This window comes from Leiobunum rupestre, chromosome 7, assembly GCF_980474605.1.
Source record: "Leiobunum rupestre chromosome 7, qqLeiRupe1.1.hap1, whole genome shotgun sequence".
NCBI classification, from domain to species: domain Eukaryota; kingdom Metazoa; phylum Arthropoda; class Arachnida; order Opiliones; family Sclerosomatidae; genus Leiobunum; species Leiobunum rupestre.
In genome coordinates, this window is record NC_143390.1 from 51992992 (window position 1) to 52020046 (window position 27055).

At 37.0% G+C, this 27055-nt stretch overlaps 55 non-coding genes across 55 annotated transcripts; all 55 read right to left on the bottom strand.

Moving 5' to 3' along the window:
- Positions 1-17925: 17925 nt before the first annotated feature.
- Positions 17926-18007, bottom strand: TRNAS-CGA (transfer RNA serine (anticodon CGA)). The gene has a single exon. It is a non-coding gene; the product is annotated as a tRNA-Ser (tRNA).
- Positions 18008-18092: 85 nt separating this feature from the next.
- On the bottom strand, positions 18093-18174 carry TRNAS-CGA (transfer RNA serine (anticodon CGA)). Its single transcript has one exon. It is a non-coding gene; the product is annotated as a tRNA-Ser (tRNA).
- An 85-nt stretch (positions 18175-18259) lies between these two features.
- Positions 18260-18341, bottom strand: TRNAS-CGA (transfer RNA serine (anticodon CGA)). The gene has a single exon. It is a non-coding gene; the product is annotated as a tRNA-Ser (tRNA).
- An 85-nt stretch (positions 18342-18426) lies between these two features.
- On the bottom strand, positions 18427-18508 carry TRNAS-CGA (transfer RNA serine (anticodon CGA)). The gene has a single exon. It is a non-coding gene; the product is annotated as a tRNA-Ser (tRNA).
- Positions 18509-18593: 85 nt separating this feature from the next.
- On the bottom strand, positions 18594-18675 carry TRNAS-CGA (transfer RNA serine (anticodon CGA)). The gene has a single exon. It is a non-coding gene; the product is annotated as a tRNA-Ser (tRNA).
- Positions 18676-18760: 85 nt separating this feature from the next.
- Positions 18761-18842, bottom strand: TRNAS-CGA (transfer RNA serine (anticodon CGA)). The gene has a single exon. It is a non-coding gene; the product is annotated as a tRNA-Ser (tRNA).
- An 85-nt stretch (positions 18843-18927) lies between these two features.
- On the bottom strand, positions 18928-19009 carry TRNAS-CGA (transfer RNA serine (anticodon CGA)). Its single transcript has one exon. It is a non-coding gene; the product is annotated as a tRNA-Ser (tRNA).
- An 85-nt stretch (positions 19010-19094) lies between these two features.
- Positions 19095-19176, bottom strand: TRNAS-CGA (transfer RNA serine (anticodon CGA)). The gene has a single exon. It is a non-coding gene; the product is annotated as a tRNA-Ser (tRNA).
- Positions 19177-19261: 85 nt separating this feature from the next.
- Positions 19262-19343, bottom strand: TRNAS-CGA (transfer RNA serine (anticodon CGA)). Its single transcript has one exon. It is a non-coding gene; the product is annotated as a tRNA-Ser (tRNA).
- An 85-nt stretch (positions 19344-19428) lies between these two features.
- TRNAS-CGA (transfer RNA serine (anticodon CGA)) lies at positions 19429-19510 on the bottom strand. The gene has a single exon. It is a non-coding gene; the product is annotated as a tRNA-Ser (tRNA).
- Positions 19511-19595: 85 nt separating this feature from the next.
- TRNAS-CGA (transfer RNA serine (anticodon CGA)) lies at positions 19596-19677 on the bottom strand. Its single transcript has one exon. It is a non-coding gene; the product is annotated as a tRNA-Ser (tRNA).
- Positions 19678-19762: 85 nt separating this feature from the next.
- On the bottom strand, positions 19763-19844 carry TRNAS-CGA (transfer RNA serine (anticodon CGA)). Its single transcript has one exon. It is a non-coding gene; the product is annotated as a tRNA-Ser (tRNA).
- Positions 19845-19929: 85 nt separating this feature from the next.
- TRNAS-CGA (transfer RNA serine (anticodon CGA)) lies at positions 19930-20011 on the bottom strand. Its single transcript has one exon. It is a non-coding gene; the product is annotated as a tRNA-Ser (tRNA).
- An 85-nt stretch (positions 20012-20096) lies between these two features.
- On the bottom strand, positions 20097-20178 carry TRNAS-CGA (transfer RNA serine (anticodon CGA)). Its single transcript has one exon. It is a non-coding gene; the product is annotated as a tRNA-Ser (tRNA).
- An 85-nt stretch (positions 20179-20263) lies between these two features.
- On the bottom strand, positions 20264-20345 carry TRNAS-CGA (transfer RNA serine (anticodon CGA)). Its single transcript has one exon. It is a non-coding gene; the product is annotated as a tRNA-Ser (tRNA).
- Positions 20346-20430: 85 nt separating this feature from the next.
- TRNAS-CGA (transfer RNA serine (anticodon CGA)) lies at positions 20431-20512 on the bottom strand. Its single transcript has one exon. It is a non-coding gene; the product is annotated as a tRNA-Ser (tRNA).
- Positions 20513-20597: 85 nt separating this feature from the next.
- Positions 20598-20679, bottom strand: TRNAS-CGA (transfer RNA serine (anticodon CGA)). Its single transcript has one exon. It is a non-coding gene; the product is annotated as a tRNA-Ser (tRNA).
- Positions 20680-20764: 85 nt separating this feature from the next.
- Positions 20765-20846, bottom strand: TRNAS-CGA (transfer RNA serine (anticodon CGA)). Its single transcript has one exon. It is a non-coding gene; the product is annotated as a tRNA-Ser (tRNA).
- Positions 20847-20931: 85 nt separating this feature from the next.
- TRNAS-CGA (transfer RNA serine (anticodon CGA)) lies at positions 20932-21013 on the bottom strand. The gene has a single exon. It is a non-coding gene; the product is annotated as a tRNA-Ser (tRNA).
- An 85-nt stretch (positions 21014-21098) lies between these two features.
- On the bottom strand, positions 21099-21180 carry TRNAS-CGA (transfer RNA serine (anticodon CGA)). Its single transcript has one exon. It is a non-coding gene; the product is annotated as a tRNA-Ser (tRNA).
- Positions 21181-21265: 85 nt separating this feature from the next.
- Positions 21266-21347, bottom strand: TRNAS-CGA (transfer RNA serine (anticodon CGA)). The gene has a single exon. It is a non-coding gene; the product is annotated as a tRNA-Ser (tRNA).
- An 85-nt stretch (positions 21348-21432) lies between these two features.
- Positions 21433-21514, bottom strand: TRNAS-CGA (transfer RNA serine (anticodon CGA)). The gene has a single exon. It is a non-coding gene; the product is annotated as a tRNA-Ser (tRNA).
- Positions 21515-21599: 85 nt separating this feature from the next.
- Positions 21600-21681, bottom strand: TRNAS-CGA (transfer RNA serine (anticodon CGA)). Its single transcript has one exon. It is a non-coding gene; the product is annotated as a tRNA-Ser (tRNA).
- Positions 21682-21766: 85 nt separating this feature from the next.
- On the bottom strand, positions 21767-21848 carry TRNAS-CGA (transfer RNA serine (anticodon CGA)). The gene has a single exon. It is a non-coding gene; the product is annotated as a tRNA-Ser (tRNA).
- An 85-nt stretch (positions 21849-21933) lies between these two features.
- Positions 21934-22015, bottom strand: TRNAS-CGA (transfer RNA serine (anticodon CGA)). Its single transcript has one exon. It is a non-coding gene; the product is annotated as a tRNA-Ser (tRNA).
- An 85-nt stretch (positions 22016-22100) lies between these two features.
- TRNAS-CGA (transfer RNA serine (anticodon CGA)) lies at positions 22101-22182 on the bottom strand. Its single transcript has one exon. It is a non-coding gene; the product is annotated as a tRNA-Ser (tRNA).
- Positions 22183-22267: 85 nt separating this feature from the next.
- On the bottom strand, positions 22268-22349 carry TRNAS-CGA (transfer RNA serine (anticodon CGA)). The gene has a single exon. It is a non-coding gene; the product is annotated as a tRNA-Ser (tRNA).
- Positions 22350-22434: 85 nt separating this feature from the next.
- On the bottom strand, positions 22435-22516 carry TRNAS-CGA (transfer RNA serine (anticodon CGA)). Its single transcript has one exon. It is a non-coding gene; the product is annotated as a tRNA-Ser (tRNA).
- An 85-nt stretch (positions 22517-22601) lies between these two features.
- On the bottom strand, positions 22602-22683 carry TRNAS-CGA (transfer RNA serine (anticodon CGA)). The gene has a single exon. It is a non-coding gene; the product is annotated as a tRNA-Ser (tRNA).
- Positions 22684-22768: 85 nt separating this feature from the next.
- Positions 22769-22850, bottom strand: TRNAS-CGA (transfer RNA serine (anticodon CGA)). Its single transcript has one exon. It is a non-coding gene; the product is annotated as a tRNA-Ser (tRNA).
- An 85-nt stretch (positions 22851-22935) lies between these two features.
- On the bottom strand, positions 22936-23017 carry TRNAS-CGA (transfer RNA serine (anticodon CGA)). Its single transcript has one exon. It is a non-coding gene; the product is annotated as a tRNA-Ser (tRNA).
- An 85-nt stretch (positions 23018-23102) lies between these two features.
- Positions 23103-23184, bottom strand: TRNAS-CGA (transfer RNA serine (anticodon CGA)). Its single transcript has one exon. It is a non-coding gene; the product is annotated as a tRNA-Ser (tRNA).
- Positions 23185-23269: 85 nt separating this feature from the next.
- On the bottom strand, positions 23270-23351 carry TRNAS-CGA (transfer RNA serine (anticodon CGA)). The gene has a single exon. It is a non-coding gene; the product is annotated as a tRNA-Ser (tRNA).
- An 85-nt stretch (positions 23352-23436) lies between these two features.
- On the bottom strand, positions 23437-23518 carry TRNAS-CGA (transfer RNA serine (anticodon CGA)). The gene has a single exon. It is a non-coding gene; the product is annotated as a tRNA-Ser (tRNA).
- Positions 23519-23603: 85 nt separating this feature from the next.
- TRNAS-CGA (transfer RNA serine (anticodon CGA)) lies at positions 23604-23685 on the bottom strand. Its single transcript has one exon. It is a non-coding gene; the product is annotated as a tRNA-Ser (tRNA).
- An 85-nt stretch (positions 23686-23770) lies between these two features.
- On the bottom strand, positions 23771-23852 carry TRNAS-CGA (transfer RNA serine (anticodon CGA)). Its single transcript has one exon. It is a non-coding gene; the product is annotated as a tRNA-Ser (tRNA).
- An 85-nt stretch (positions 23853-23937) lies between these two features.
- On the bottom strand, positions 23938-24019 carry TRNAS-CGA (transfer RNA serine (anticodon CGA)). Its single transcript has one exon. It is a non-coding gene; the product is annotated as a tRNA-Ser (tRNA).
- Positions 24020-24104: 85 nt separating this feature from the next.
- On the bottom strand, positions 24105-24186 carry TRNAS-CGA (transfer RNA serine (anticodon CGA)). Its single transcript has one exon. It is a non-coding gene; the product is annotated as a tRNA-Ser (tRNA).
- Positions 24187-24271: 85 nt separating this feature from the next.
- Positions 24272-24353, bottom strand: TRNAS-CGA (transfer RNA serine (anticodon CGA)). The gene has a single exon. It is a non-coding gene; the product is annotated as a tRNA-Ser (tRNA).
- Positions 24354-24438: 85 nt separating this feature from the next.
- TRNAS-CGA (transfer RNA serine (anticodon CGA)) lies at positions 24439-24520 on the bottom strand. The gene has a single exon. It is a non-coding gene; the product is annotated as a tRNA-Ser (tRNA).
- An 85-nt stretch (positions 24521-24605) lies between these two features.
- On the bottom strand, positions 24606-24687 carry TRNAS-CGA (transfer RNA serine (anticodon CGA)). The gene has a single exon. It is a non-coding gene; the product is annotated as a tRNA-Ser (tRNA).
- Positions 24688-24772: 85 nt separating this feature from the next.
- On the bottom strand, positions 24773-24854 carry TRNAS-CGA (transfer RNA serine (anticodon CGA)). The gene has a single exon. It is a non-coding gene; the product is annotated as a tRNA-Ser (tRNA).
- Positions 24855-24939: 85 nt separating this feature from the next.
- TRNAS-CGA (transfer RNA serine (anticodon CGA)) lies at positions 24940-25021 on the bottom strand. Its single transcript has one exon. It is a non-coding gene; the product is annotated as a tRNA-Ser (tRNA).
- An 85-nt stretch (positions 25022-25106) lies between these two features.
- On the bottom strand, positions 25107-25188 carry TRNAS-CGA (transfer RNA serine (anticodon CGA)). Its single transcript has one exon. It is a non-coding gene; the product is annotated as a tRNA-Ser (tRNA).
- An 85-nt stretch (positions 25189-25273) lies between these two features.
- TRNAS-CGA (transfer RNA serine (anticodon CGA)) lies at positions 25274-25355 on the bottom strand. Its single transcript has one exon. It is a non-coding gene; the product is annotated as a tRNA-Ser (tRNA).
- Positions 25356-25440: 85 nt separating this feature from the next.
- On the bottom strand, positions 25441-25522 carry TRNAS-CGA (transfer RNA serine (anticodon CGA)). The gene has a single exon. It is a non-coding gene; the product is annotated as a tRNA-Ser (tRNA).
- An 85-nt stretch (positions 25523-25607) lies between these two features.
- TRNAS-CGA (transfer RNA serine (anticodon CGA)) lies at positions 25608-25689 on the bottom strand. The gene has a single exon. It is a non-coding gene; the product is annotated as a tRNA-Ser (tRNA).
- An 85-nt stretch (positions 25690-25774) lies between these two features.
- TRNAS-CGA (transfer RNA serine (anticodon CGA)) lies at positions 25775-25856 on the bottom strand. The gene has a single exon. It is a non-coding gene; the product is annotated as a tRNA-Ser (tRNA).
- An 85-nt stretch (positions 25857-25941) lies between these two features.
- On the bottom strand, positions 25942-26023 carry TRNAS-CGA (transfer RNA serine (anticodon CGA)). The gene has a single exon. It is a non-coding gene; the product is annotated as a tRNA-Ser (tRNA).
- Positions 26024-26108: 85 nt separating this feature from the next.
- Positions 26109-26190, bottom strand: TRNAS-CGA (transfer RNA serine (anticodon CGA)). The gene has a single exon. It is a non-coding gene; the product is annotated as a tRNA-Ser (tRNA).
- Positions 26191-26275: 85 nt separating this feature from the next.
- Positions 26276-26357, bottom strand: TRNAS-CGA (transfer RNA serine (anticodon CGA)). Its single transcript has one exon. It is a non-coding gene; the product is annotated as a tRNA-Ser (tRNA).
- Positions 26358-26442: 85 nt separating this feature from the next.
- TRNAS-CGA (transfer RNA serine (anticodon CGA)) lies at positions 26443-26524 on the bottom strand. Its single transcript has one exon. It is a non-coding gene; the product is annotated as a tRNA-Ser (tRNA).
- An 85-nt stretch (positions 26525-26609) lies between these two features.
- TRNAS-CGA (transfer RNA serine (anticodon CGA)) lies at positions 26610-26691 on the bottom strand. Its single transcript has one exon. It is a non-coding gene; the product is annotated as a tRNA-Ser (tRNA).
- Positions 26692-26776: 85 nt separating this feature from the next.
- TRNAS-CGA (transfer RNA serine (anticodon CGA)) lies at positions 26777-26858 on the bottom strand. Its single transcript has one exon. It is a non-coding gene; the product is annotated as a tRNA-Ser (tRNA).
- Positions 26859-26943: 85 nt separating this feature from the next.
- Positions 26944-27025, bottom strand: TRNAS-CGA (transfer RNA serine (anticodon CGA)). The gene has a single exon. It is a non-coding gene; the product is annotated as a tRNA-Ser (tRNA).
- Between the last annotated feature and the right edge of the window lie 30 nt (positions 27026-27055).

Sequence of the window (27055 nt, forward strand, 5' to 3'; positions counted from 1 at the left end):
TAATTTAAGGCCTAACAATTTGTCACCGGCATGCTATCGCCAAAAATAAATGTCAGACACGAAATATTTGATTATCGCTTGGCTACTCAAGCAGATCATTGCGGGGCTTTTACCGGGTTTTTGAGTCGCGTTAAAATGGTTTGGAGTCAATTAGTTCTTCCGCTGATTTTCACACTTATAGAACTATCCGTTAAATTAGAGAAAACTTGTTCACATTTTCATAAGAAACATTCTAATTATGTGTGTGCAGTTTGTGTCTATTCAAAGGCAAAGGGGGTTTCCGTGTTCAAACAACCCCTTAAGGACTAGCTTTGATCCCTTCCTCGACCCCCTCTGAGCATTAATATAGTCTTGTTGACCTCGCAATTTTATGCCTAGGGACCATTATAAAATATCTCAGTAATGTAATTTTAGATTTGTTAAAGTTTTCGGAATTGCGAAATTTTTCAGATTCGATAGAATATTCAGAATTTCCAAAACAAAATTCAATATTATTAGACCTTTGAAATTTTAAGATTTCCGAATTGCTATTTTAAAAAAATAGACCTTTGAAAAAAATCAAATTAATTACGCTTTTGAAACATTACGAAGATTTCTGAATTTCTAAAAAATTTCTAAAAAATTTCTAAAAAATTTCTAAAAAATTTCTATAGTTTTAGTCCTTTGAAAGATTAATGTGAAAAATAGTAATTATTCATATACCTGTCAAAGAGCTTATCCGAACAGAAAATAAATGCACGAAATATGAAGTAATATTTCGTGTTTTCCAATACGGGTATTTAAAATTTATTTATAATTTAGTGACATATCGCTAATTGGGATACCGAGGCTGTGTTCTTAAGTATAGAAACTACACGCTTAAAATAAAATAAACTAACGCAGGTCGGTAAGCTTCTGAGGTGACCCTGGGTTAAGTCGAGCATTGGTATTACAGGTAGTGTATAATATTACTATAGTAATCTATACTTAAGGGAGAGGGCTACAGTGGCCATTGTCTATTTTCGCGCTATTTCAAGCTGAACTCTTAGAACTCTTATAATTTGGTATTTTAACTTATAAGATTAATATTTAAGTGTAGAACAGCCTCTTGTTTAATGATTAAAATAATTTTGAGAATTTTAAATTTAAAAGTAATTAAGTTATTACGTTTTAATTCGGACCCCCGAAGCTAAACAAGTTATGGGCAAGCGCCCAAACTACCCTTTAGTTAGGACCTTATATCTCGTTAACTATTAATATTAGAATTATCAAAATTATTTTAAGCGCTAGAGGAAAGTTCAGCCTAATAAGAAAAATATAATTCAATTATGTTATTGTTAAACAGCAAACGTTCAGCTTGAATCACTTGAAACAGCACTTCCTCAGGCAACCCCTGATTTTCCTAACTGCTTTTTGGAAGAAAACAGTGAAATTCATCATAGCGAGTTTTTAAAACTATTACAGAGGGACCATTATTAATTAAATAGTACCAATTAATATGCAGTTTAATATTAACATTTTACATGGTTACGGAAAGTAATATTATCTGTAAATTTTTATGGCCTAGATGGTAAGATATATATTATTAGGGCTTCTAACGATTATCTGAATAAGGCAAACTGATGACTATATCTCATATCAGATATATTCCGATAAACAACCTGATTTATCTGGCTACTTTCACCCTTTTTTATCTGACCCGCGGCTATCGGGTTTTTTTTATTTAATTCGGTATCCGACCAGACCACAGATATTGTAAGAAGTTTTTCTCTCAGATAAGCGCGTATAGATATCGGTCTTCATGTTGTCTACCTTTAGACATCTAGTTAAATGTTTTTTTATCCTTTAAAATTTTTGTATGGCAACAAAAAATTGGCTTAGTTCCACCAATTAAGCCAATGTAAAGATACACTAAAATATAGTATATCCGCAGTTATCGCGGATTAAAGATACAATTTAAGAAGCAGATCAACCCGTGAAAATCATTGTCAGACAATCGCAAATCGTATCCGTGTACTATCATTAGAGTAATAAAATATGTTATCCGCTAAAGGAATCGGATTAAAAGTAATGCGGTTAATCTTGGAAAGCAACAGATACCAGATCAGCGTTTGAAGCCCTATATATTATAAATTTCTGATATTACGAATACACTTAAGTTGGCCAAATATAATGAAATTATGAACTATGAACTAAGACAAATTTAAGCGTTATTTCTGATGAAGGGTATCTAACTACATCATATTATCAACTAATTGGCACAAGTTATTTAAGCGCTTTACTTGCACGCGAGTTTCAGATTCCAACGGCGACTGCAGCGCGTGCTCTCTACCTTCAAGAGCTACTGCTAAATGGCGTAGACAAAACATTGTCACATATTATATAGAAACACGTATTAAATCGCTTTTCTGAGATTTCTAATTTTTCATCTTATTTTCGATGTTAGGGTATAAAACCCTGTTATATATACTCACAATGTAAAGGTACTGTCACGCGCAAAAACGTCATTTTGAAATCGTTAAATTTTCTATTTCCGGTCCCACTACAGCCGCGTTCACACTAGAAACTTTGGAAACGTTTTAAAACGGTTTCGAAAGATAAAATTTAAAATTTTCGGTATCAACTGTATGAATAGGCATACGACAAATACATTTGACGGCAAAATTTTAGAATTTGATCTTTCGAAAATGTTTTAAAACGTTTCCAAAGTGTCTACTGTGAACGCGGCTATAGTGCCGCGTGAAACCAGGTTTCATTAAAATAGTTTCTATAGGAACGTTATACAGAGGAATACTATTCTGTGATTAATTTACGCATAGTAGCATCTAGGAGCAACAAACACAAGGAGAACGCAGCTAGCCTTTAAACAGGCTAACGCAGTGTTGTGTACAAATTTCAATTGACGAGCCTTTATGCTGAACGTTTTACGGAAAGGGGGAAGACATTTACTTTAACAAGCCTACGAGCACGTGTTAGAGTCGGCTGAATATTTTGTAGCGCGCGTGCCCATCGCTTGTGCGAAGACTAATAACCTTAGCAATAATTTTTCATTTCTACATCTCTCATTTTAGAATTATATTTTAAACGAATAACTAACATCCAAGGTGGCCATCTTTTCTAATAAAATCAATCGATTTTTTTAATCGAATAGAATTTTTAAAATTTAATTTATGGATTTTCAATTAATTGATCTGTTCCAATCAAACTAAAAGATACTTCGCTTCTATGAATAGTATACTCTAAAATTAAATAAAATCTTAATTACAATTTGATATTTAAGATAGTTAATATTTGCTTTGTATTGAAATTGTTTTAAAACATGTTTTTATTCCTTCATTGAACTACAGTATGTGATTTAGAACAATTATTTTTTCAAAATAAATTACTTGATTTAAATCTTGATTTAATTCAAATTGTTAGAAGCTTATACACGCCAACAAATCTCACTATAATGCAACGAGACTGACGAAAACGTTAAAACCGTCTGGACTAAACTAATCGAGAATTAAATAATTAACACTATTTTAAAATAAATATCAAAATGCACCAAGACCAACGAAGATATTAAAACCCTCTGGACTAAACCAATCGCGAATTAATTAATTAATACTATAATAAAAAAACATCAAAATGAAAACTTATCGTCATGATTTAAATCTGCATTTAATTCAAATTGTTAGCATCTTATACACGCCAACAAATCTCACTATAATATTTTATAATGCAACAAGACTGACGAAAACGTTAAAACCGTATGGACTAAACTAATCACGATTAAATAATTAAGACTATTTTAAAATAAATATCAAAATGCACTAAGAACGACGAAGATATTAAAACCCTCTGGACTAAACCAATCGCGAATTAATTAATTAATACTATAATAAAAAAACATCAAAATGAAAAGTTATCGGCAGGTGTAAGCCCTCGTTTGGAAACGTGTACGGGGAACGTGTAGGAATCCATACATCGGATTAACTTAAATTTGATTATTATCTTCAACGTACAGTGTCTACAGCACATTGTAACCCCGTTCATGGGAAAAACTACCACAGAATCAGGGCCGTAGCTAGCAAAAATTGCGCCCGGGGCGAGTGAAAATTTGGCGCCCCCAATATAATTGAAAAATATAAAATAAAATTGATGTTTTGTCGCCCCTAAACTCTAACGCTCCCGCCCCGCCTAGCGACGGCCCTGTGCAGCGTGACACTTTTTCAATGACAATTAATTTAAGAACATAAAACTAAATTGATTCGTAGAATCAGAAATTTATGATATATAACTTACTAGATAAATTTCCATCTAAGTATCACCATAAGTGTCTAATATTGTACATAAGTATGACACATGCGAAAGTTTTACTGAGAGCTATTTTCAAGACAGAATGCATTACGGGGTTCGGCGCCGTTTTGCGTCCGTTTGCTCCCGCGTCACACGTAGCCTTTGACAGCGCCACGCTAGGGGGATATTTTCTTCTTGTGATGACGTCACTCCTTTCTAGCTCTCAGTAAAATATTCCCCAAACTGACAAACTTATGGACAATATTATAGACTTATGGTGTCACACATACACGGCGCAAAATTTACCGCCTAACGATGTAAAATATAAAAATTGAATTTCGCTATATGATACATTTCCCACAATAATATTTTTTCTTCCAAAACGTTTGTTTTTAAATCAGTAGGAAGCCGGCGAATGTAGACGTTTTAACGTTATTAGTAGGGATATGGTTACTTCTCCCGTAAGAGGCGTACTATATACTTCTGATAGTGCCTAGTCATTACATTATTTTCCACCATTTAATTACTGATTTCTAAAGACTTAATATAGATTTTATAAGGCTGTTATAATATTTTAGTGTATCATATTGAATTTTCATATCTTGCAGCATTACATATTTTTACAAAAATTATTTTTTCCAATAAATGTACACGTATGTTAATTTACTGCAACAAGGATCATACGTCTGACCAGAAGTGTATAATATATATCATAAAATAGAAGTATCCATTTATAAAGGTCATTAAAATTAAACATGGTCCTTTTCACTACAATTCTTTTTATTCCGTAATTTTTTTTAAATATGAACGGGAGCCCGCGAAGAGACAAGTTTCTAGCGAATTTATGAGATTTTTAATATACTTCTGATATTACATATTGTGTAGCGGGTTAGAATGCGTAGGAGGGTACAACACTTACTATGGAACCTTAACCTAAGATCTCGGGGGAAACGCGAACCAACAGCTCCCTACACTTACTATTACCATAAGATTATGATATTGTTACATAAGTGTGACACTTCCTATTCTTCAAATGCAAAATTTTACTGATAGCTATTCGCAAGACAGATTGCATTACGGGCTTCGTCGCCGTTTCGCGTCACACGTAGCTTTTGACAGCGCCTCGCTAGGGGGATATTTTAAACTTAAGATGACGTCACTTCGTTACTAGCTCTCAGTAAAGTATTCCCCAAAGTGACAAACTTATGGAACAATATTATAGACTTATGCTATATATTACAGTTAACCTCGGCCTGTTTTTATGGAAAGGGGAAACCGAATATCTCGAGAGAAAACCCCTTTAAACAGTGGGGAGATAATTTGCACACTCAACGCGAAAGAAGTTTTCACCCAGTGCCACAAGCTGGGCTGCCCTACGTTTCAGAAACGCATTATCGACCATTTTTTACTTTTACTAATTTTAGGGCGCTGATTCTAAATTTCAAGTCCGTTTTTTGCTCTCTGGTCTAGTTTCCGAGATGTAAAAATGCAAAAACGCATTAAAATCGAAAGGTTTCGAAAATACTCCGCAGAAAATCATAAACGACATTCAGAAATTTGGAGAAACGCATTCTGTAGTTATTAACCAATAAGAGTCTTCATTTCGTATAATTTCGTCTGCTCTAATTTCTTCAGCCGCGTTCCCACGGTAACAGTCACAATGGCCATTACTCGGTGTTATTATACAGTAGTATCGCTCTGTAGCTTTGGGCTATGGCCGCCATTTTTAGGGCAGTTTTTTATCTATAGGAAAAAGCATAGGTGACGTCGACATCACGCCGATATTACTCTATACCACATAATGCGTTTCTGCAAAGAGTTTTAGCCAAATATAAACGTACAAAACGCGTTATGTCAAATTATTCTGAGATGTACTTAATTTTGGCGATAGTCGTTGTCATATTTAGATTGCGGACTAAAAGAAACCTCAAACAACTAGTTTTAAGTTACCTAAATACTGTAGTATTGTTATTTTTCATAGGAATTACAAAAACCGACAGGTTTGCCACAGTCTTTTCCGATTTTTCACATTAAAATTCCCTGACTTTTCCAGGTTTTCCGGAGATTTTCCCTGACTTATATTGTGCCAAGATTTTGAATTTTTTTACCTATATTTTAGTAAAAGTTTCCTATTGGCAACCGAAATTAAAATTCCCTGACATTTCCCTGATTTTTAGACTAATTTTTAAAATTCCCTGACTTTTCCCTGATTTTTAGACTAAATTTTAAAAATTCCCTGACTTTTCCCTAATTTTTAGACTAATTTTTAAAATTCCCTGACTTTTCCCTAATTTTTAAACCCATATTAAAATTCCCTGACTTTTCCCTAATTTTTATACCCATATTAAAATTCCCTGACTTTTCCCTGATTTTTATACCCATATTAAAATTCCCTGACTTTTCCCTGATTTTTAAACCCATATTAAAATTCCCTGACTTTTCCCTGATTTTTAAACCCATATTAAAATTCCCTGACTTTTCCCTAATTTTTATACCCATATTAAAATTCCCTGACTTTTCCCTGATTTTTATACCCATATTAAAATTCCCTGACTTTTCCCTAATTTTTAAACCCATATTAAAATTCCCTGACTTTTCCCTAATTTTTATACCCATATTAAAATTCCCTGACTTTTCCCTGATTTTTATACCCATATTAAAATTCCCTGACTTTTCCAGGAATTCCACGTTTTCCAGCTACCGTGGCAACCCTGATCGATTTATATCGAAATACCATTTTTGTAGATAACGCGTTTCTGAAACGTAGGGCAGTGGGATGCTGGGATCGAACCCGGCTTCTCTTGCTCCGATCTAAAACATCGAGATGCCATCATGTTAGATACTTATTTCGTGTCTTCTGTTCTAATAAATCGTCTCGAGAAAAAGGTAGGTCCGTAAATCGCGTGACAATATTATTTTGTTTCTGTTTGTATGAACTTTTTGTAAGTCGATTAAAAGACCTATCAAAAAGGCAAATAAAATGATAGGCTCGGTGGCCCGTTAATTAGAGCGAGGGGCCATAAATCAAGCGGGCGAACGGAGGTACAAAGGAGAGCCGAACACGAGAGGGAAAGTCTGGAGAGAAAAAGAGCTGACCTGTTGGACGATGAATCACTGTCTTCGTTATCGGCGTCATCTTCGCGCGGGGCGATTTCCGAGTCGGCAGCACCGCGGGTGGTGGCACCGCAGCGAAGCCTGGGGGACGGCGTCGGGGATGTCCTGGCTCTTTGGCCGCGGCTTGAGAGCAGCGAGTCCACCGAGAACGAAAAACAGCGCGAACCCGCGGCCGGCAAAGACGTTTTGCGTTCGGCGGCCGTCGCTCCGGAGATGGACGACGTTTTGAAACTCCTTCCGTCCGTCGCCGGACTTTCTCGCAGCAGACGACAAGGACCTTCGTCGTCCGCTTCTTGGAGGGAAGGGTACGGCGAACGGATTCCTCCGCTGTAGCAACTGGATCCGGCCGGCGAACAGCAAGGCTCCGTGCCGATTGAGGGCGAATCGGGTGACGTTGGGCGGCAGGAACCCGGTTTAATCGGAGACGCCGTCACCGAACGCGGAGCTAAATCCCGGGCCATATTATTATTGCTTTAATAAATTAACAAAGTCAGTTCCAATTAGCAGCATTAATGTCGGGGAATTGAGATATATTTCCCCGGCGTCGATATGGCAATCCCGCGGGAGATTCGGCGAAGGGTCGCGCTGGGAACGGTCGCTAATCGGTGTTGACGCGGCGAAGACACTCGTAAAGGCGCGCTGGACGGTGAAAATGTTGGAACGCTTTTCGCGTCGTCTAAGCCACTAATTCAACCATTACGGTCTTCTATTAGGGCCGGTTTTGTCAGTCAGGCGTCCCGCGCCGATGGAGGGCGGCGATTGCCGGGGGGCGGCGCAGGCGGCGGCAGAGGGAGACCGTTCATTGGCCCGCCCCGGCGCAAATCCGACCAAGGCCTCTCCTCCGTGTCTGCCAGAGGCGGGGATCCGTTGGCTGGCGGCGGCGGGGGCAGCTGATTTCCCCTTCCATTTATTTCGTTAGCCGTTTCGGAAATGATATGACACTAATCGAAACAAATGACGGCCTTGCAGACGCGAATATAGACTAGGTTTAATAAAACTAGCCTTGTTAATCACGTCTCTTTTTATTGTTTTCGCAGTGGCGTTGTACTTTTACGGAGGAATGGCTCAGTGGCGCTTCTGTTTTTGGTTTCAAATCAGGAAATTTATCTCCGACGTAATTAGTTATAACACACATCAGATAAATTCTCCTCGTAGAAACGGGAATAGGTTTTTTAAAAGTCGAGTGGTGCGACATCTGTTGTCAGTTTCTAGAAGCTTTGAAGGAGCTTCTTTAATTAGTATTTAAGTAAAATATTAAATATTTAATAAAGTTATCACGAATAAGAGTTTTTAAGGTTCTTATTAAATTATAATTTTGTTAAACTATTAAATATTTAAATAATAAGAGTTTTGAAGGTTATTATTAAATTATAATTTTGTTGAAATATTAAAAATGTAACGTATAAGCGTTGTGAAGTTTCTTTTTAACTAAAATTAGTTAAAATATTAAATATTTAAGAAATTGTTACGAAAAATGATATGTAAAAGGCCAAATTAATCCACTATCGTAAAATGACTAATATTTTCAAGGTTCTGTATTTACTAGGATTTAGTTGAATGTACTATGAAATTTTTGATGGTGATTGAATTTAAACAAACGGTTAAGAACCTTATTTATTGCTATTTTTTTACAAAAGATAATAAGAAATTATCTCTGAAAAAGCTTTATATTAAATTTGAAAAATAATTGTTTGTAAGAGATAATCTATTTTTTTTTATGCGACAAGATACTAAACTTTGATTTTACTCAAGTAATGAAGAAGTTTATTATTACATTTCAAAAACCTTGTTTTATACGAAGGCATCTATTCAATAGAAATTTAAAAACTTTAATATATTTTAGTTAAAGGGCCACACCGACGTTTGAAAAAATTTGGCCCGGATTATCGTGGATTTATATTCTGGAAAAAACGCGTGAAACTGGTTAAATTTTAACGCCGGTGTGTCATTCTAAGATTACCAAAAGGACGTGCCTTAACGAATTACACCTAAATCAACAAAGACCAGTATAAATCAATTGATCTCTACAATCTAAACTCTATCGTTAATAATTATTAATAAATTAATATTTATGAACATTAGGTTTTTTCCATGGTAATTATAGTTAAAACGATTATTTTAAAAATGGCGGCTACTTCAAGGCAATTGAACTTTTAATTAAAATTTTTTACTTAATATCCGTAATTGAAAGTTAAATTTCCATAGCTGTCGTTTTTAAATTAACCGAATTAAATTGATATATTTTCACGAGAGGGGGAGAAGAAACGTCGTTAGGGAACTAATGAGATACCGGGGTTTTTCAATGATTGACTGAGCTCGAAAATAATTACTCTCGAATCTGAATATCTTCGAAAGATTTGGGTTAAAAATGGAATAGTCTCGAACCTGAATAAGCTCGAAAATTATTTGTCTCGAATCTGAATTAGTTGCAAAATTATTTGTCTCGCATCTGAAAAAGGTCGAAAATTATTTGTCTCGAATCTGAATTAGTTGCAAAATTATTTGTCTCGCATCTGAAAAAGGTCGAAAATTATTTGTATCAAATCTGAATAAGCTTGAAAATTATTTGTCTCGAATCTTAATAAGCTCGGAAATTATTTGTCTCGAATCTTAATAAGCTCGGAAATTATTTGTCTCGAATCTGAATAAGCTGGAAATTATTTGTCTCGAATCTGAATAAGCTCGAAAATAATTACTCTCGAATCTGAATATCTTTGAAAGATTTGGGTTAAAAATGGAGTAGTCTGGAACCTGAATAAGATTGAAAGTAACAAAAATTGAATACGCTCGAAAATTATTCGTCTCGAATCTGAGTATCTTCGAAAGATTTGGGTCAATAATGGAATAGTCTCGAATCTGAATAAGCTCGAAAATTATTTGTCTCGAATCTGAATAAGCTCGAAAATTATTTGTCTCGAATCTGAATAAGCTCGAAAATTATTGGTCTCGAATCTGAATAAGCTCGGAAATTATTTGTCTCGAATCTGAATAAGCTCGAAAATTATTTGTCTCGAATCTGAATAAGCTCGAAAATTATTGGTCTCGAATGAGTCGAATCTGAATATCTGCGAAAGATTTTGGTCAATAATGGAATAGTCTCGAATCTGAATAAGCTCGAAAATTATTTGTCTCGAATATGAATATCTTAAAAAGATTTAGGCTAAAAATGGATTAGTCTCAAATCTGAATAAGATCGAAAGTAACCAAAATTGAATAAGTTCGAAAATAATTTGTCTCGAATCTGAATATCTTCGACAAATTTGGGTTAAAAAGGGAATAGTCTCGAGTCGTAGACCCCGACGCCGCGACTTTTATGTCGGCGGCGGCGTTGAACCAAAATTTAACGGCGGCGGCGGCGTGGCGCGGAGTTTATATGAAATTTCATGCGACAATTACGGCGTCAAACCTGAATAAAAGTGTAACCTGATCCAATCGGGCGACTACGAAACACGAAGCCCCAGACGGGATAAAGAAAGAACTACATTTTTGTTAAAGTTGGAAAGAGGCTGATATCAACGCGAAATCTGGTCGCCCTCTTAAAAAAAAAAATTATAAACCGTCGGCGGCGTGCCGTTCAAAATCGTTCGCCGACGGTGACTCTAACAAGACGGCCCAGGCCGTAATATTAGTTCCACATCGGTGTATTCCTATTGTTTTATATATAATTCACCATCCTATATTAAAGAGTGGGCACCGCCCACCCTCAGGATACGCGGGTTGTCAAACCAATTCAAAAGCTGTTGAGCCCATGTGATTTCCTATAGTAAGATGTACAATTTACCATCCTATGTTAAAAAGTGGCCACCGCCCACCCTCAGGATACCCGGGTGGGCAAACCAATGCAAAAGCTGTTGAGGCTATGTGATTTCCTATCGTTAGATAGACGGAAAGTATCAAGGTGAAATAGGTAAGCAAAACACGACAAACATAATTTTTTAAATTATTGAAATTAGTGGAAAAATGATTTAAAGAAATTCTTAAACTGGGATTTAAATGTGTTTATTTTAGGAAATTTATATCAAACATTTGGGTATGGTTCAAACACCAAAATTCCTATTATTGCACAAATTCAAAAAGATACCCTTGAATGTAATTAAGCTTAAGTCCGACTGCTTTGGATTTTTTGGTCTTCCATATTCTTAGTTCATAAATACATTCTTGATTAATGCATATCGGTTTTGACTTAACTTGCAAGGTAATTTGACAAAAAGCTATATTTTAAATTTCGATCTATTTGTGGTAGAGCTATAAACGGGTAGTCTTTACGTGAACTTGTAAGTTAATATACCTAAGTTTTGCGAATGGTATACAGCAAAGATTATCGTAATAAAAATTTACCTTCATAGATATAAAACTACATATGCCCGAATGCCCCTAGTTTTTGGATGAGTATGGGAGTCCAATAATTAATAATGGCGGTACGTAAGTGTGTGAAGGGAAATAGAGTCTTCAATGCTTTAACTTTTTAAGCGTACGCGTGTTCTTAATAGTTCTCCCGATAGTGACTTCAATTTATAATTGTTTCTTTATGGTTCTATTGCTTTTATTATCGAAAAGGAAGTTCGTCAGTGTGGATTGAACTCGTAGTTTGTCTTGAACCTTTTGTTTGGTGTAACGAGTGATGAAGTTTTTTAATGTCTCTTGTTGATTTATTTAAATAAGAAAATAAGTATCTGAGTGTGGGGCTTTTAGAGCATTTATAAGTACATATGGGGAAGAGGGCATTTAAAATTTTCGAGCTCGCTTATTCGAGTACTCACTTTCGAGCGAGGCCTCTTAAGCGAGTGTGCCCACCTACCACTGCTCACCACCCGAACATTTAAAATTTTCAAGCTCGTTTATTCGAGTACTCACTTTCGAGCGAGGCATCTTAAGCGAGTGTGCCCACCTACCACTGCTCACCACCCGAACATTTAAAATGTTCGAGCTCGTTTATTCGAGTACTTACTTTCGAGCGAGGCACCACCCACCACCCGACGCGAAGTTTGAGGTTCACTTGACCCGACGCGAAGTTTGAGGTTCACTTGACCTGACGCGAAGTTTGAGGTTCACTTGACATTAAACTCCGAAAATATACGTACAATAAGGCGAAAAAAGGGACGAGAATTTCGACAACTTAACTTGCCGTGTCGTCGCTTTTCCACAACAAACAAACAAACTACTACAACACTTAACGACAATCCATCCATAGCAATAGTCCCACTTCGATATATATATCTCTATGTGGAACTAAAAAACGATCGCCGCGGCGGCGCCTACATCGACGACGTCGGGGTCTAGTCTCGAGTCTGAATAAGATCGAAAGTGACCAAAATTGAATAAGTTCGAAAATTATTTGCATTGAATCTGAATGGCTTCGAAAGATTTCGAACCTGAATAAGATCGAAAATGTTCAATATTGAATAAGCTCGAAAATTATTTGCTTTGAATCTGAAAGGCTTCGAAAGATTTGGGTTAAAAATGGAATAGTCTCGAACCTGAATAAAATCGAAAATGACAAAAATTGAATAAGCTCGAAATGATTTGTCTCTAATCTGAATAAGATCATGGCCTTCTTGTTTCAATGTGGCTCTTAATACGTCACAGCTTGGATTAACAATATAGTAACTACCTGGATATATCACTTGGAAAAAACCTGACCAGCAAATGACTTTTGCAACAGCAGCGCCGCTTCGGCGAAGTTAACGGAGAATTTCCGAAACTCCCGTAAAACGTAGCCTTCTACAAGGCAAAATCCGTAACAAACGCTTAGAAAATGCACGCGGAAAGCTATTGTTAATCCAAGGTCACAGTCTCTCACTTTTACAAATCTAGGAGCGCGCGCTACACTCGCCAGAGGAATATAGGTTTTTCTAGCGCGCGTGCAAATCGTCCGTGCGAAGAATATAGTAATAAAGCCGGGGTTTGTGACGTAAGAGCAACGTTTTAACAAGTTGGGCAAGACCACTTTATATTTTATAAAATCAACTCTTTAAACATTTTATCAATTTCTTAATTATTTTTCTAGTTTTGTGTCTTGGCTGCCACCCAAATTTTTAAACCAATTTTTTTGGGATTCATTGTTTATTCAAAAAAAGGAATATCATATTTTGGATAATAATAAAACTTTGAGATGTCGTTATTTTACTGCACACAATGGTTTGAATTTTCCAATATCACCACCTGCTAACTAGATGGTGCAAAAGGCGGCACCCATGTTTTATATTATTTATATGAATCAAAGTGTTTTATATTATTTACATGAAACAAAGGCTTTTATATTATTTACATGAAACAATGTGTTTTATATTATTTATATGAAACAATGTGTTTTATATTATTTATATGAAACAATGTGTTTTATATTATTTATATGAAACAAAGTGTTTTATATTATGTACATTAACACTTTTATATTATTTACATAAATCACTATTTTATATTATTTACTAGAAACTATCTTTTATATTATTTACATTAAACTATGTGTTTTATATTATTTACATGAAACTCTGTGTTTTATATTATTTACAAGAAACAATGTGTTTTACATTATTTACATGAAACAATGTGTTTTACATTATTTACATGAAACAATGTGTTTTATATTATTTACATGAAACACTCTTTTATATTATTTACATAAAACACTATTTTATATTATTTACATGAAACTATGTGTTTTATATTATTTACATGAAACTATGTGTTTTATATTATTTACATGAAACTGTGTTTTATATTATTTACATGAAACTATGTGTTTTATATTATTTACATGAAACTATGTGTTTTATATTATTTACATGAAACTATGTGTTTTATATTATTTACATGAAACTATGTGTTTTATATTATTTACATGAAACTATGTGTTTTATATTATTTACATGAAACTATGTGTTTTATATTATTTACATGAAACTATGTGTTTTATATTATTTACATGAAACTATGTGTTTTATATTATTTGCTTAAGCGTACGTGCCAGTTCCCTATCTTCCACGTGTTAGATAATTCACTCAAAGCCGTTTCTAGAATGAACAGATATTTAAACATTAATTAGGTCATATAATTATTATAAAAATTTGTTTAAAATCAAATTGTTCTCGTTAAAGACTCTTATCTACCTTCAATTCTACTTCACACCACACATATAGCTGTCATTTAAAATTTCGACTAGCTGTCACACTTATTGAAGGTAATTATAGACTATGGTTGAGTTTAAAAAATCTTGTACCGTCCAGAAAAGTGCTTCCATGCAATGGCCAACTAAATAGGTTAATCAGGTATTAATTTTCAGATAGCTGAAAATAATCATAAAATCAGATATACTTATAATCTTGTGGAAAACAAATTAAAATAAACCGAAATTAAAATTTATTCGGGGGGTATGTAAAATTGATAACTGTAAGACATTTGAAATCTGCTAATATAGTATCTGCCGGCTTAAAATGATTTCAGATTAGTTATTCGGGTTTAAACTATCTGGTTTAAATTTTGACTCGTACAATTGATCTGATTAAATCTAATTTTCAATGCGGATAATCTGATATCGCATCTCTCGCGATTATTTCCTCGATTCGGATAACGCAAACATTCGGTTGAAAGCACTGGCCGAGAAGATCCAAGCTATATACATTAAAAGTACGTTTTTCCCAACCATTTTGTCATTTAGTTGTTAAACTATATTCAGGATTTAGTTGACGTATTCAATAAACTCCAAACATTTATGAATTTTGACAAATAGTTGGCTATTTTTATGGCGTTTTCTCCTCGTAAAATTGTATTCCGGGTCCCTCTCGATATTGTGCCATAGAATTCATTGTGCACGGTTTACACGAGTCATTGAACACGCCTAAGTGGGTCGGTCCGTAGCTTTGATAGTGGTTGTGTCCGCGGATAAAGTCGGGAAAGAAGCCACGCCAGAATGTGGCTTCCTTGAGCCCCGCACATGGATATTTATAATGCACCGGGGAAGAATTGTGTATCGGAATATAGCATATGCCATATCAATTCATTATTATCAATGACCGATGGCTACGCCGTTCCAAAATATAACTATCTTGTTATTTTTGAACTCTGTGACTCCGTCTATTCAAGGACCCCCCGTTGACTTATTTAATTTTTTATTTTCGGTTTTTAAACTTGGGCTTTCATGATACCATAAGTAACGTAATAAAATGTATGACCTTTCTTAGTCGGTTTTGCCAATGATAACATAAATCATTGCGGTAATAAAGATCGAGAACTCAAGCAGTTTCTAGTCTATGGAAGTGCCAGTTATCGGTGTTCTAAAAATCACCGAAAAGATTATTTTAATAGGATCAAACAAGGCTTATTGAAATTCAAGCGCCTTCAATCTTAAAATTAATGTTTACTTCGGCTAAATAGTGATATTTTATTTAATCGGATTAAGGGATTTTTTTCGGATTTATTTATTATCGCATTTATAACCTGGCACCAAAACGTCCCTATATCCATTGGTGCAAGATGGGACACTTGAATAACAATAGAAAATGTTTGCTGAAATTAGAAACATCGAAATCCCTTTCACGACCAGGTTAGTTTTTATCAATTCAATTGACAATTGGAAATTATAACTAATTTAGTTTATCACTCATCAAGCAATTGTTACGACAATTTGAGCTTGAAGCCAAGGATTATCCGACATATTGTTACGAAATTCAAGATAATGATTTCGCCAATACCGAAACAAACTTACAAACCAATGGTATCCATTTTGAGGTCAGTTTCTAAAACCAATTCCTCTTCCCCGCTTCTAAGAGCAGACATTGCACAGTGTTCCAAAAGCCCGATTTTTTGTCCAAAATTCCAGAGAGTGCGTATAATAATGGTTTTCAAAAACGATGAATGCTTAATCAATTTTTGCATTTATTTCGTCATTGTTATCTCTAGGAGGATTAACTCGTTAATTAATTAATCAACCAGCTTTATTTATTTTGGTCTTGACCAGCTTGTTTTTGAAATTTCGAAACATTAAATTTCAAATATCTTTCCTCTTGTTAGTTGGATTTTCTTCCACAATATCTCGAATGAAAGATATTTTTTATTTATATTTGTCAATGGACACAAATACTTTAATTTGTATGTGGGTTTTGAAAAATATTCAAAATTGTCAAAAGAAAAGTGGGTGGGTCAATTTAAAAAGCGTGGAATTTAAAAAATGGCTACAGATAGCTAATAGCATTATATCAAATGAAATATAGTGCATGGTTGTAGCTCTTAATTGATATATAATACGAATCCTTGTGACAATTAGAACCGACGTTATAGGCGATATAGTAAATCGCGCGTCGGCCATCTTGAATGGCCGCCATCTTGGAACGCAAGCGTCCTTCAGCTTGGGACTTTCAGTATATTTTTTTAATGGTAATTTCTATTTATATGCCAAAATCCAGCTTTTACCTAAAATTCCCCGTATAACACTTTAATTGCACTTACCTAATATCCGAAAGGAGTGTCAATTATCTAAACATAATTATAACACGTCTGTGGACAACACTGGGGGGGGGGGGGGGAGCCACTTTTTCGATTAAGCGTGATCTATCAAACTAGCTGGGAGACAAAGCCTCAATAAGTAGTGGACGTATTAGGGAAAAAACTAATCGAAGGTTCATATTCTTCGATTAAAAGTAAAGTCGAAAAATTTTGATCCCACCGCCGATTTTTTTAAAGATTTCTACGTAAACTTTATTTTTTTTCTTCAAGATAATTTTGGATTTTTTTTTAATAATTTTTCACAAGGGGAAGAAATTTCTGCCCCTTCGCGCCGCCGAAAAAATAAACGAGGATTTTTGAAAAATTGGCGCGCCACGCCGCTGCCGGGTGATTTTCGCGAAACGCCGCCCCCACCCCAAATCAAATCGGCGCTATGTTGTGCCTACTCGAGAAAAATCCTGGTGGCGATACTGGGAACGACTTAAAGGATCAGATTTCCCCCTTATTTTCTTAACATTACAGTTTACAGCTGTAAAACATTTTACTTTATCGTGATGCATTTTAGACGTTTCTCATTAGGTAAGGTTAGCCCCGATATTAATAAGCCCTTCGCTTGGTAAGATGTGGATAAGTGGCGTGCGATTCACTCGCATTCGTTCAAGGAAAGGCATTACTTTGATTTTCCAAATTGTTTGAAAATCACAGCATTGGTTTAATTAATTCAGTTTAATTTTAATTTTGCTTTACATAACCAACGAATACAAACACTTTTTAAGGCAAATTAAAAGTTAAAAATTAATTTAAATAAAAACCAATAAAATAAATTTAAGTAAAAAATCAATAAAATAAATTTTAATAAAAAAAATCGATAACAATTCATTACAATAATAAATCAGTAAAAATTTATAGAAATAAAAAAAAACTGAACGAAGAAGGAGTAGTTCCGAGTTGTTGTTTGAAATGTTCAAGAAAGACCAATAAAAATGAATATCGATTTCAATATTAACTAGAAAATAAAATCACGCTTTTTATATTTTCAACATACACAATAAACCTAATTTACCAAACCTCATTGACGTCATTTTTCAAAAATAATTAAAGACCAAATCTCGCTGTTGGCAGGAATCTAACCTGCGCGGGAAAAACCCATCAGATTTCGAGTCTGACGCCTAAACCACTCGGCCACGACTGCTCGAAAACTGATGGAAATCGCGAAAAATTTAATATAAATTAAATAATTTTGAATTTGGATACCATCACCAATGAAAGTAAAAAGTCGCAGTCGGCAGGATTCGAACCTGCGCGGGAAGATCCCATCAGATTTCGAGTCTGACGCCTTAACCACTCGCCCACGACTGCTTAAAAACTGAGGGAAATTGCGAATAATTGAATATAAATTAAATAATTTTGAATTTGGATACCATCACCAATGAAAGTAAAAAGTCGCAGTCGGCAGGATTCGAACCTGCGCGGGAAGATCCCATCAGATTTCGAGTCTGACGCCTTAACCACTCGGCATCGACTGCTTGAAAACTGGAGGAAATTGCGAATAATTGAATATAAAATAAATAATGTTGAATTTTGGTACCATCACCAATGAAAGTAAAAAGTCGCAGTCGGCAGGATTCGAACCTGCGCGGGAAGATCCCATCAGATTTCGAGTCTAACGCCTTAACCACTCGGCATCGACTGCTTGAAAACTGGAGGAAATTGCGAATAATTGAATATAAAATAAATAATGTTGAATTTTGGTACCATCACCAATGAAAGTAAAAAGTCGCAGTCGGCAGGATTCGAACCTGCGCGGGAAGATCCCATCAGATTTCGAGTCTGACGCCTTAACCACTCGGCATCGACTGCTTGAAAACTGGAGGAAATTGCGAATAATTGAATATAAAATAAATAATGTTGAATTTTGGTACCATCACCAATGAAAGTAAAAAGTCGCAGTCGGCAGGATTCGAACCTGCGCGGGAAGATCCCATCAGATTTCGAGTCTAACGCCTTAACCACTCGGCATCGACTGCTTGAAAACTGGAGGAAATTGCGAATAATTGAATATAAAATAAATAATGTTGAATTTTGGTACCATCACCAATGAAAGTAAAAAGTCGCAGTCGGCAGGATTCGAACCTGCGCGGGAAGATCCCATCAGATTTCGAGTCTAACGCCTTAACCACTCGGCATCGACTGCTTGAAAACTGGAGGAAATTGCGAATAATTGAATATAAAATAAATAATGTTGAATTTTGGTACCATCACCAATGAAAGTAAAAAGTCGCAGTCGGCAGGATTCGAACCTGCGCGGGAAGATCCCATCAGATTTCGAGTCTAACGCCTTAACCACTCGGCATCGACTGCTTGAAAACTGGAGGAAATTGCGAATAATTGAATATAAAATAAATAATGTTGAATTTTGGTACCATCACCAATGAAAGTAAAAAGTCGCAGTCGGCAGGATTCGAACCTGCGCGGGAAGATCCCATCAGATTTCGAGTCTAACGCCTTAACCACTCGGCATCGACTGCTTGAAAACTGGAGGAAATTGCGAATAATTGAATATAAAATAAATAATGTTGAATTTTGGTACCATCACCAATGAAAGTAAAAAGTCGCAGTCGGCAGGATTCGAACCTGCGCGGGAAGATCCCATCAGATTTCGAGTCTAACGCCTTAACCACTCGGCATCGACTGCTTGAAAACTGGAGGAAATTGCGAATAATTGAATATAAAATAAATAATGTTGAATTTTGGTACCATCACCAATGAAAGTAAAAAGTCGCAGTCGGCAGGATTCGAACCTGCGCGGGAAGATCCCATCAGATTTCGAGTCTAACGCCTTAACCACTCGGCATCGACTGCTTGAAAACTGGAGGAAATTGCGAATAATTGAATATAAAATAAATAATGTTGAATTTTGGTACCATCACCAATGAAAGTAAAAAGTCGCAGTCGGCAGGATTCGAACCTGCGCGGGAAGATCCCATCAGATTTCGAGTCTGACGCCTTAACCACTCGCCCACGACTGCTTAAAAACTGAGGGAAATTGCGAATAATTGAATATAAATTAAATAATTTTGAATTTGGATACCATCACCAATGAAAGTAAAAAGTCGCAGTCGGCAGGATTCGAACCTGCGCGGGAAGATCCCATCAGATTTCGAGTCTGACGCCTTAACCACTCGGCATCGACTGCTTGAAAACTGGAGGAAATTGCGAATAATTGAATATAAAATAAATAATGTTGAATTTTGGTACCATCACCAATGAAAGTAAAAAGTCGCAGTCGGCAGGATTCGAACCTGCGCGGGAAGATCCCATCAGATTTCGAGTCTAACGCCTTAACCACTCGGCATCGACTGCTTGAAAACTGGAGGAAATTGCGAATAATTGAATATAAAATAAATAATGTTGAATTTTGGTACCATCACCAATGAAAGTAAAAAGTCGCAGTCGGCAGGATTCGAACCTGCGCGGGAAGATCCCATCAGATTTCGAGTCTAACGCCTTAACCACTCGGCATCGACTGCTTGAAAACTGGAGGAAATTGCGAATAATTGAATATAAAATAAATAATGTTGAATTTTGGTACCATCACCAATGAAAGTAAAAAGTCGCAGTCGGCAGGATTCGAACCTGCGCGGGAAGATCCCATCAGATTTCGAGTCTAACGCCTTAACCACTCGGCATCGACTGCTTGAAAACTGGAGGAAATTGCGAATAATTGAATATAAAATAAATAATGTTGAATTTTGGTACCATCACCAATGAAAGTAAAAAGTCGCAGTCGGCAGGATTCGAACCTGCGCGGGAAGATCCCATCAGATTTCGAGTCTAACGCCTTAACCACTCGGCATCGACTGCTTGAAAACTGGAGGAAATTGCGAATAATTGAATATAAAATAAATAATGTTGAATTTTGGTACCATCACCAATGAAAGTAAAAAGTCGCAGTCGGCAGGATTCGAACCTGCGCGGGAAGATCCCATCAGATTTCGAGTCTGACGCCTTAACCACTCGCCCACGACTGCTTAAAAACTGGAGGAAATTGCGAATAATTGAATATAAAATAAATAATGTTGAATTTTGGTACCATCACCAATGAAAGTAAAAAGTCGCAGTCGGCAGGATTCGAACCTGCGCGGGAAGATCCCATCAGATTTCGAGTCTGACGCCTTAACCACTCGCCCACGACTGCTTAAAAACTGAGGGAAATTGCGAATAATTGAATATAAATTAAATAATTTTGAATTTGGATACCATCACCAATGAAAGTAAAAAGTCGCAGTCGGCAGGATTCGAACCTGCGCGGGAAGATCCCATCAGATTTCGAGTCTGACGCCTTAACCACTCGGCATCGACTGCTTGAAAACTGGAGGAAATTGCGAATAATTGAATATAAAATAAATAATGTTGAATTTTGGTACCATCACCAATGAAAGTAAAAAGTCGCAGTCGGCAGGATTCGAACCTGCGCGGGAAGATCCCATCAGATTTCGAGTCTGACGCCTTAACCACTCGGCATCGACTGCTTGAAAACTGGAGGAAATTGCGAATAATTGAATATAAATTAAATAATTTTGAATTTTGGTACCATCACCAATGAAAGTAAAAAGTCGCAGTCGGCAGGATTCGAACCTGCGCGGGAAGATCCCATCAGATTTCGAGTCTGACGCCTTAACCACTCGCCCACGACTGCTTAAAAACTGAGGGAAATTGCGAATAATTGAATATAAATTAAATAATTTTGAATTTGGATACCATCACCAATGAAAGTAAAAAGTCGCAGTCGGCAGGATTCGAACCTGCGCGGGAAGATCCCATCAGATTTCGAGTCTGACGCCTTAACCACTCGGCATCGACTGCTTGAAAACTGGAGGAAATTGCGAATAATTGAATATAAAATAAATAATGTTGAATTTTGGTACCATCACCAATGAAAGTAAAAAGTCGCAGTCGGCAGGATTCGAACCTGCGCGGGAAGATCCCATCAGATTTCGAGTCTAACGCCTTAACCACTCGGCATCGACTGCTTGAAAACTGGAGGAAATTGCGAATAATTGAATATAAAATAAATAATGTTGAATTTTGGTACCATCACCAATGAAAGTAAAAAGTCGCAGTCGGCAGGATTCGAACCTGCGCGGGAAGATCCCATCAGATTTCGAGTCTAACGCCTTAACCACTCGGCATCGACTGCTTGAAAACTGGAGGAAATTGCGAATAATTGAATATAAAATAAATAATGTTGAATTTTGGTACCATCACCAATGAAAGTAAAAAGTCGCAGTCGGCAGGATTCGAACCTGCGCGGGAAGATCCCATCAGATTTCGAGTCTAACGCCTTAACCACTCGGCATCGACTGCTTGAAAACTGGAGGAAATTGCGAATAATTGAATATAAAATAAATAATGTTGAATTTTGGTACCATCACCAATGAAAGTAAAAAGTCGCAGTCGGCAGGATTCGAACCTGCGCGGGAAGATCCCATCAGATTTCGAGTCTAACGCCTTAACCACTCGGCATCGACTGCTTGAAAACTGGAGGAAATTGCGAATAATTGAATATAAAATAAATAATGTTGAATTTTGGTACCATCACCAATGAAAGTAAAAAGTCGCAGTCGGCAGGATTCGAACCTGCGCGGGAAGATCCCATCAGATTTCGAGTCTAACGCCTTAACCACTCGGCATCGACTGCTTGAAAACTGGAGGAAATTGCGAATAATTGAATATAAAATAAATAATGTTGAATTTTGGTACCATCACCAATGAAAGTAAAAAGTCGCAGTCGGCAGGATTCGAACCTGCGCGGGAAGATCCCATCAGATTTCGAGTCTGACGCCTTAACCACTCGCCCACGACTGCTTAAAAACTGAGGGAAATTGCGAATAATTGAATATAAATTAAATAATTTTGAATTTGGATACCATCACCAATGAAAGTAAAAAGTCGCAGTCGGCAGGATTCGAACCTGCGCGGGAAGATCCCATCAGATTTCGAGTCTGACGCCTTAACCACTCGGCCACGACTGCTTAAAAACTGAGGGAAATTGCGAATAATTGAATATAAATTAAATAATTTTGAATTTGGATACCATCACCAATGAAAGTAAAAAGTCGCAGTCGGCAGGATTCGAACCTGCGCGGGAAGATCCCATCAGATTTCGAGTCTGACGCCTTAACCACTCGGCATCGACTGCTTGAAAACTGGAGGAAATTGCGAATAATTGAATATAAAATAAATAATGTTGAATTTTGGTACCATCACCAATGAAAGTAAAAAGTCGCAGTCGGCAGGATTCGAACCTGCGCGGGAAGATCCCATCAGATTTCGAGTCTAACGCCTTAACCACTCGGCATCGACTGCTTGAAAACTGGAGGAAATTGCGAATAATTGAATATAAAATAAATAATGTTGAATTTTGGTACCATCACCAATGAAAGTAAAAAGTCGCAGTCGGCAGGATTCGAACCTGCGCGGGAAGATCCCATCAGATTTCGAGTCTAACGCCTTAACCACTCGGCATCGACTGCTTGAAAACTGGAGGAAATTGCGAATAATTGAATATAAAATAAATAATGTTGAATTTTGGTACCATCACCAATGAAAGTAAAAAGTCGCAGTCGGCAGGATTCGAACCTGCGCGGGAAGATCCCATCAGATTTCGAGTCTAACGCCTTAACCACTCGGCATCGACTGCTTGAAAACTGGAGGAAATTGCGAATAATTGAATATAAAATAAATAATGTTGAATTTTGGTACCATCACCAATGAAAGTAAAAAGTCGCAGTCGGCAGGATTCGAACCTGCGCGGGAAGATCCCATCAGATTTCGAGTCTAACGCCTTAACCACTCGGCATCGACTGCTTGAAAACTGGAGGAAATTGCGAATAATTGAATATAAAATAAATAATGTTGAATTTTGGTACCATCACCAATGAAAGTAAAAAGTCGCAGTCGGCAGGATTCGAACCTGCGCGGGAAGATCCCATCAGATTTCGAGTCTGACGCCTTAACCACTCGCCCACGACTGCTTAAAAACTGAGGGAAATTGCGAATAATTGAATATAAATTAAATAATTTTGAATTTGGATACCATCACCAATGAAAGTAAAAAGTCGCAGTCGGCAGGATTCGAACCTGCGCGGGAAGATCCCATCAGATTTCGAGTCTGACGCCTTAACCACTCGGCCACGACTGCTTAAAAACTGAGGGAAATTGCGAATAATTGAATATAAATTAAATAATTTTGAATTTGGATACCATCACCAATGAAAGTAAAAAGTCGCAGTCGGCAGGATTCGAACCTGCGCGGGAAGATCCCATCAGATTTCGAGTCTGACGCCTTAACCACTCGGCATCGACTGCTTGAAAACTGGAGGAAATTGCGAATAATTGAATATAAAATAAATAATGTTGAATTTTGGTACCATCACCAATGAAAGTAAAAAGTCGCAGTCGGCAGGATTCGAACCTGCGCGGGAAGATCCCATCAGATTTCGAGTCTAACGCCTTAACCACTCGGCTGCGACTGCTTGAAAACTGGAGGAAATTGCGAATAATTGAATATAAAATAAATAATGTTGAATTTTGGTACCATCACCAATGAAAGTAAAAAGTCGCAGTCGGCAGGATTCGAACCTGCGCGGGAAGATCCCATCAGATTTCGAGTCTAACGCCTTAACCACTCGGCATCGACTGCTTGAAAACTGGAGGAAATTGCGAATAATTGAATATAAAATAAATAATGTTGAATTTTGGTACCATCACCAATGAAAGTAAAAAGTCGCAGTCGGCAGGATTCGAACCTGCGCGGGAAGATCCCATCAGATTTCGAGTCTAACGCCTTAACCACTCGGCATCGACTGCTTGAAAACTGGAGGAAATTGCGAATAATTGAATATAAAATAAATAATGTTGAATTTTGGTACCATCACCAATGAAAGTAAAAAGTCGCAGTCGGCAGGATTCGAACCTGCGCGGGAAGATCCCATCAGATTTCGAGTCTAACGCCTTAACCACTCGGCATCGACTGCTTGAAAACTGGAGGAAATTGCGAATAATTGAATATAAAATAAATAATGTTGAATTTTGGTACCATCACCAATGAAAGTAAAAAGTCGCAGTCGGCAGGATTCGAACCTGCGCGGGAAGATCCCATCAGATTTCGAGTCTAACGCCTTAACCACTCGGCATCGACTGCTTGAAAACTGGAGGAAATTGCGAATAATTGAATATAAAATAAATAATGTTGAATTTTGGTACCATCACCAATGAAAGTAAAAAGTCGCAGTCGGCAGGATTCGAACCTGCGCGGGAAGATCCCATCAGATTTCGAGTCTAACGCCTTAACCACTCGGCATCGACTGCTTGAAAACTGGAGGAAATTGCGAATAATTGAATATAAAATAAATAATGTTGAATTTTGGTACCATCACCAATGAAAGTAAAAAGTCGCAGTCGGCAGGATTCGAACCTGCGCGGGAAGATCCCATCAGATTTCGAGTCTAACGCCTTAACCACTCGGCATCGACTGCTTGAAAACTGGAGGAAATTGCGAATAATTGAATATAAAATAAATAATGTTGAATTTTGGTACCATCACCAATGAAAGTAAAAAGTCGCAGTCGGCAGGATTCGAACCTGCGCGGGAAGATCCCATCAGATTTCGAGTCTAACGCCTTAACCACTCGGCATCGACTGCTTGAAAACTGGAGGAAATTGCGAATAATTGAATATAAAATAAATAATGTTGAATTTTGGTACCATCACCAATGAAAGTAAAAAGTCGCAGTCGGCAGGATTCGAACCTGCGCGGGAAGATCCCATCAGATTTCGAGTCTGACGCCTAAACCACTCGGCCACGACTGCTCGAAAACTGATGGAAATCGCGAAAAATTTAATATAAATTAAATAATTTTGAATTTGGATACCATCACCAATGAAAGTAAAAAGTCGCAGTCGGCAGGATTCGAACCTGCGCGGGAAGATCCCAACAGATTTCGAGTCTAACGCCTTAACCACTCGGCATCGACTGCTTGAAAACTGGAGGAAATTGCGAATAATTGAATATAAAATAAATAATGTTGAATTTTGGTACCATCACCAATGAAAGTAAAAAGTCGCAGTCAGCAGGTTTCGAACCTGCGCGGGAAGATCCCATCAGATTTCGAGTCTGACGCCTAAACCACTCGGCCACGACTGCTCGAAAACTGATGGAAATCGCGAAAAATTTAATATAAATTAAATAATTTTGAATTTGGATACCATCACCAATGAAAGTAAAAAGTCGCAGTCGGCAGGATTCGAACCTGCGCGGGAAGATCCCATCAGATTTCGAGTCTGACGCCTTAACCACTCGGCCACGACTGCTTAAAAACTGAGGGAAATTGCGAATAATTGAATATAAATTAAATAATTTTGAATTTGGATACCATCACCAATGAAAGTAAAAAGTCGCAGTCGGCAGGATTCGAACCTGCGCGGGAAAATCCCATCAGATTTCGAGTCTGACGCCTTAACCACTCGGCCACGACTGCTTAAAAACTGAGGGAAATTGCGAATAATTGAATATAAATTAAATAATTTTGAATTTGGATACCATCACCAATGAAAGTAAAAAGTCGCAGTCGGCAGGATTCGAACCTGCTCGGGAAGATCCCATCAGATTTCGAGTCTGACGCCTTAACCACTCGGCCACGACTGCTTAAAAACTGAGGGAAATTGCGAATAATTGAATATAAATTAAATAATTTTGAATTTGGATACCATCACCAATGAAAGTAAAAAGTCGCAGTCGGCAGGATTCGAACCTGCGCGGGAAGATCCCATCAGATTTCGAGTCTGACGCCTTAACCACTCGGCCACGACTGCTTAAAAACTGAGGGAAATTGCGAATAATTGAATATAAATTAAATAATTTTGAATTTGGATACCATCACCAATGAAAGTAAAAAGTCGCAGTCGGCAGGATTCGAACCTGCGCGGGAAGATCCCATCAGATTTCGAGTCTGACGCCTTAACCACTCGGCCACGACTGCTCGAAAACTGATGGAAATCGCGAAAAATTTAATATAAATTAAATAATTTTGAATTTGGATACCATCACCAATGAAAGTAAAAAGTCGCAGTTGGCAGGATTCGAACCTGCGCGGGAAGATCCCATCAGATTTCGAGTCTGACGCCTTAACCACTCGGCCACGACTGCTTAAAAACTGAGGGAAATTGCGAATAATTG